Source organism: Erythrolamprus reginae, chromosome 5 (genome assembly GCF_031021105.1).
Source record: "Erythrolamprus reginae isolate rEryReg1 chromosome 5, rEryReg1.hap1, whole genome shotgun sequence".
Taxonomy (NCBI): Eukaryota; Metazoa; Chordata; class Lepidosauria; order Squamata; family Dipsadidae; genus Erythrolamprus; species Erythrolamprus reginae.
The window spans coordinates 34337267-34343417 of NC_091954.1; the positions used below are offsets into that span (position 1 = coordinate 34337267).

Consider the following 6151-nt stretch of genomic DNA (forward strand, 5'->3'; position numbering starts at 1 on the left):
AAACCATAATTCAGACCCTCTGAGACTATTAGAGTCCCCTACAAATTTTAAAAATGGAAATCTAAGGCCCCAGCTGTAGAAATATTTCCAGCTTCTAGTTCAGTGCTTCTCAAATAGTGGGGCGGGGGCCCCTGGGGGAGGCGCAGAGCGATCCCGGGGTGGTTTGTAACCCCGGGGAAATGTGGTTTTTTTGTCCCAGAGAGTGGGGGGGGGAATAGAACACAGCACAGAGCAAGATATATGAAGTGCAGATAACAAACCCTTAAGAGACACCAGGGAAAAATGTTTACTAGGGAAGAAAAGAAAGGAGGAGAGAGATGGAGATAATGAGAGAAATGTAAGTCTCCTAAAAGCTAAGATGAGGAACTATGATGAAGCATGTGCAGCGCTTGGCTTCACTGTGACTACGATGGGAGATGAGGAAAGACTAGTATGTTTACTGTGTTTAAAAATATTGGCAGTAGACAGCATGAAGCCAAATACATTGAGATGTCACTTAAACACATTACACCTCAATCATGCTGATAAGCTGCTTGATTTTTTTTCAGTGCCAAATATTGCAAACAATCGTCCCAGCGGAGAGTTGGAGGGGGCACGTAACAGAAAATAATTGAGAAGCACTGTTCTAGGCCAATGTAAAGTTAACACATTTAAGCTTACAAAAACCAAGAGGACCACTTAGATGGCAACAAGGAGCTACATTTTTCTAAATCTCTTTGCTGCCCCAACTTCTGCCATCCAGTTCTAGGACTCCCAGTTTAATGCAATACAGGAAACTGTTGCCTTTCCAGAAAAAAAATTGAAGTCTAATCAACTCAATTAAAATGCAGGAAAAGGTCAGCCCTAAGCCTTTCAAAATCAAACACAAAATTCCCGAGTGGTGTCTCTTTTGTGTGTGAGCCAAACAAATGCAGTTGGATAGGCCCATTGAATTTACAGGAAAGTACGTTCTGTCCTTCTTTTCATGAAATTATACTGATAAGATGAAAACATTGTATGAAGAGCACAACCGCCTCTGAAAGGTTAGTTATTAATCTGTCCACCTTGAGGACAACCTCCAGTATTAGAGCAGCTGCAAAAAAAGTTTTCCATTCCCAGTTTTATGATGCTCTTAACTGCAGCAGGAGCTTTTCTGCATAAAAATATGTCACATGCTGGCTCAGATCTGTTTCTGCCCAATATGCCTCCTTGACAATAGCAAAGGAAGCCTCTCACTTTGACAAATGACTTAAGGAAGAAGGTTGATACTCCCCCAGTTTTTCATGCAGACCTCTGCAAGTTGTACCTAGCAATGTTCCTTTTTTGGCTGAACTACAGACAGGATTTGAAGAGCCATCCTCCTTCGCTTGCCTATGATCTTCCTACAGGCCAGTCCTGACTTTCCTCTGTGTGGAACAACATTCAGAAAACCATTTCTCCTTCTTCATGCCTTTCTTCAAACAAAAGTGGCCCTGCCTTCCATCCATCCTGCTGGTTCTCTCTTTGAAGTTTGCTCAGACATCAAGAATGCTCGAAGGGGAAGGAGAGGGTGGTCAGCGGGGAGTGTGAGTGAGGCACAAATTCTTGACTATAAACAAAGAAGGCTTCTATCACATTGCATCCTCAACACAGGGTGGCTGCCTGATATTCTTCATACACACCCATCCATACACACACACCTTACAATTCTAATAAATCAGTCTAAAACGAAGGCTGTCGATTTGTACTCAAGCAAGGCAAACAAGGCAAATATTTCCTTGGGGAATAAACCTTCTTAAATCCTAGCTTGAAAGAGATTCAGGAATGCATGTTTGCTTAAAGCCGATTAAGAAGTCTAGTAAACAGTTTGAAAATTTGTAGGACCAGTCTGGGCAGAGATTTTCCTGGAGAAAGTCTAAAATCAAGTCAGTATCAAGAGTTGATAGTAACTTGATGACACATAATCAATCCATTTTATTTATTTATTTATTCATTCATTTCAAGACACTCCCTAGTTCAGGGAAGTAACTCCTATTACTAGTTCGCAACTTAAAGATGTTGCTTAAAGCCAGCCCACCCCTGGTCTATACCAATGTTTCACAACCTTAGCAATTTTAAGATGCACGGACTTCAACTCCCAAAATCCTTCAGTATGAATTCCCAGCAGTCACACTAGTGGGTAGATCATATGTATCTGGTGAGGAGATTTTGAACAAAAGTTTTGTTTACTTCCAATTCCAAGAGTTCAATTTTTCCTTCATGAATGGGAAAAGTACATCCATCTTATACCATTGTTTAATCACCTGAAGTTCATGTGTGAAAGGATTGTGCAAGTGAGCCAAGGAGAAATAATGAGATTGAAGTTGCATTTCAGCATTATAAACAATTATAAACATTATAACAATTATAAACAAATTATAAACAAATATCTCCCTCAACACTGTCAAACTATTTACTAAGTCTGCACTACTATTAATTTTCTCATTGTTCCCATCACCCATCTCCTCCCACTAATGACTGTATGACTAATTTTGTTGCTTGCATCCTTACAATTTATATTGATTGGTTCCTAATATGATTTGATTGCTTATTTGTACCTGGACTATCATTAGGTGTTGTACCTTATGATTATAGACAAACATATCTTTTCTTTTATGTACACTGAGAGGATATGTACCAAGACAAATTCCTTATGTGTCCAATCACACGGCAAATCAAAAATTCTATTCTGTTCTACTCTACTCTACTCTACTCTATTCTATACTATTCTATTCTGCCTTAATATATACAGCAGCTTTCCATAAACTGATGTATTCTAAATATGCTGAGTCTGGCTGATTGTGAATTTGGGGAGTCTGGAATAACAACATGCAACCGCATGCCATATATGACTAATTATTATCAAGTTCCATGCCACCCATTAAAACTGAGGACCAGTTCAGTTGGAGGTTAAAACGCCAGGCTAGAAAGCAGGAGACTGTGAATTTTAGTACCACCCTTCAGTCATTCTCAACACAACACAGGGTTATTGTGGGGAAAACAGGAGGAAGAAGGTGTATTACCTATGTTTGATGTTTTGAGCTATTGGAAAGCTAATAAAGGCATGATACAAATAAAATACATTTTGAATTCAAGCTTTATCTTTTCCTATTGGGTCAAGCATAAAACTTTAATACGTAAAGCAGAATTTAAAAAAAAATCAAGGCTCATTCCCCCAATTAACTCACACAGGTTGAGTTCACACATAGTAGTAAACCATAATGTAATCAATACATCATAGATTATATAAGACAAACAAGTCACATTATGCCTTAGAGGAGTGTTTCATGAGTACAGATAAATCTACTCACTTAAATATCTTCTATGTCATTCCTCTAGTCTAGTATAATATTTGAGACACATACTGTAGTTGATTCAAATCTCATGTTATTCTAAGTGTATTTGAGGAGAAAGCAAAGAAGCACTACCTCCAGTCTTTATTCATTAATTCTAAATGTTTTATTGATGATTAAAAGTTATGACAACTACTCTGTCTTATTGCTGCAGTCCTATGAACATAGACATTAAAGTTTGTGTTAGGGCTTATTTCTTAACATTTAATAACAACAACATAAGGTAACTTATCACCCTAAGCTTGGCCTAACAAAACACTATTACACTCCCAAAATAAACTATGAAGGCAGGATTCATTTTTAGAATAAAAATAATGATGCCAATTCCCATAACTTGCCAAACCAGACCATGAAGACCCGTTTTACATAATCTGGAGTGTTGCACTAGGTCAATGCCAACTGCAGTGGAGGTTTTGAAAGATAAAAAGGAAGATAAACTGGGTAGGAATCTGTAATCACCTGCCTGATAAACTATGAAACCCTCAACCAACATGACCAACAACTGGGAGATATAATGCAGCAACACTTGGATGTGCAGTGTTCTCTTGATTTTCGTGGGTTCGAACTTTGCGAAAAGTCTATACCATGGTTTTTCAAAAATATTAATTAAAAAATACTTTGCGCTTTCCCCCCCTATACCATGGTTTTCCCCGCCAAACTTTTGTCCACCTTTAATCAATATATTTTTTAATAAATTTTAATAAATAAACATGGTGAGTAATAATCTACATGGTTGTTAAGGGAATGGGAAATTGCAATTTAGGGGTTTAAAGTGTTAAGGGAAGGCTTGTGATACTGTTCATAGCCAAAAATAGTGTATTTACTTCCGCATCTCTACTTCGCAGAAATTTGACTTTCGCGGGCGGTCTTGGAATGCATCCCCGTGAAAATTGAGGGAACACTGTAGTCGCTTTACCAACTGTCTCAGAAAACAAGGGAGAGACCCTTTGGGCTCCAAATTTAGAGGAGGTCTACCACAGCAGGTTGGTTTATGGTGCTCATCTGGATTGCTGCATATCAGACTTGGTCTCCTTAACCAGGATCCTTGGTTGTAGGTTCTCATAGGCAGATCTTAACTTTGTAGCACCAGTGACTCAGTCCACCCAGTAGGAACGCCAGACAACTCCTCAACAAGCAAACTTCTTCATCAGCTACTCAAACTCATCATTCAATTCCCTCAATCCTGAGCCGCTCAATTCCCTCAATCCTGAGCCGCTCAGGATTGAGGGAATAGATTGTTTGGGGGGGGGGGGTTGATATTCTGATCCCTGCAAAGTGGTATATAAGTGCCATTGCTATTAATAGATAGGTAGGTAGATAAGTAAGTAGGTAGGTAGGTAGGCAGGCAGGCAGGCAGGCAGGCAGGTAGGCAGGCAGATTAGATTAGATTTACAGTATTGGATTTATATGCCGCCCCTCTCCGCAAACTCGGGGCGGCTGACAGATAGCATTTATATGCTGCCCGATTCCGAATAGATTCTGGGTGGCTATAAAAATAATATAAAACATAACTGCATGCCTGGTATTATACCCCCATCCTGCACTCACTTCCGCAAAAACTTTGCAGCGGGCAAGAGGAGGAAAAGTTTTCATTGCAACGGGGCCACTATCATTCCTCTAATTCCCTCGCAACCTATTAAACCCCGTTTGTACAATTCCCACGATCATCGATCATTTTGGCCCAAGCTCCTTCAACACGGGAAGGCTCCCCAAAACTTCAGCATTGCCAGAGCTATCAACACCCCCACCACCACCCGGGTCCCTCGCGGTCACCATCACCTGTTGGAGACGCTGCACCTGTTGCCTTTCTGTCCTATCCTAAAGGGTGCGTGTGAACCCGCCGGTAACGCGAGGGACCACCTTTCCCGCGCCTTTACTAAGCGCTCCATTCAGCGTTACTTTCGCCCTACCTGTGGAGACGCACCCGGGAGCCTCGTTTGCGGCGGCTCCGTCATGCCTTTTCGGCAGCGACTCCGCGCCGGGAAGGGAAGCGGGAGCCCGACAGGCTCCGGAAAAAGCTCCACCTTGGAGGCGCCTGCGAAGCGACTGCCGACCGTCTGGGGTCCCGGGATCAAAGTAACAGGGCGAAGAGCCGGCCCTTCCCATCCTTCCTTCCCTCCCTCCCTCCTTCTGTCCGCCAGGCTTATTCGGGGGGGGGGGCAGGGATTTCCAGAAGAGCAGGGATGGGACACGTGCCTGGACCCGGATCGGGGGCGGGGAGGAAGGGAGGGGGGAAACCTAATTGAGAAAAAGGAGTTTTGAGGAGCGGGAAGCACCGAGGAGGGCGCCTCAGGGCTCGGGTGGAGCTCGTTCGGGAGTCTCCGTCATGGATTCACAAACTGCAGCCTGAACTCCCGAACTAATGCTAAAGGCTCTGGCATCGCCTTCACTTGTGCCTTCTGCAGTTCAGAACTGCAGGAGAAAAAGATAGATTTATTGACTGACTGACTGACTGACTGACTGACTGACTGACTGACTGACACTTACTTACTTACTTGCTTGCTTGCTTGCTTGCTTGCTTGCTTGCTTGCTTGCTTGCTTGCTTGCTTACTTACTTACTTACTTACTTACTTACTTACTTACTTACTTACTTACTTACTTACTTACTTACTTACTTACTTACTTACTTACTTACTTACTGGGTCACTTGACTGATCTTTGCAGCCTTATTTGAAAAGAAACCATCATAAAACCAACATATAGAGCCGAGCTAGTGCAGTGGGTAGAGTGCTGTACTGCAGGCCACTAAAAGCTGACTGCTAGATCTTCAGGTTAGCAGTTCAAATCTCATCACCGGCTCA

At 42.1% G+C, this 6151-nt stretch overlaps 1 protein-coding gene across 2 annotated transcripts in view; it reads right to left on the reverse strand.

Annotated features, from left to right (window-relative positions):
- The window catches only part of SLC16A12 (solute carrier family 16 member 12), a 108030-nt gene extending 102544 nt beyond the window's left edge, over positions 1-5486 (reverse strand). Inside the window, exon 1 of one of the 2 annotated variants that reach the window (XM_070752342.1) lies at positions 5261-5486. The gene's annotated coding sequence lies outside the window, so the exon portion shown is untranslated. The remainder of the gene's footprint in view (positions 1-5260) is intronic. The other variant, XM_070752340.1, reaches the window with a different exon arrangement.
- Between the last annotated feature and the right edge of the window lie 665 nt (positions 5487-6151).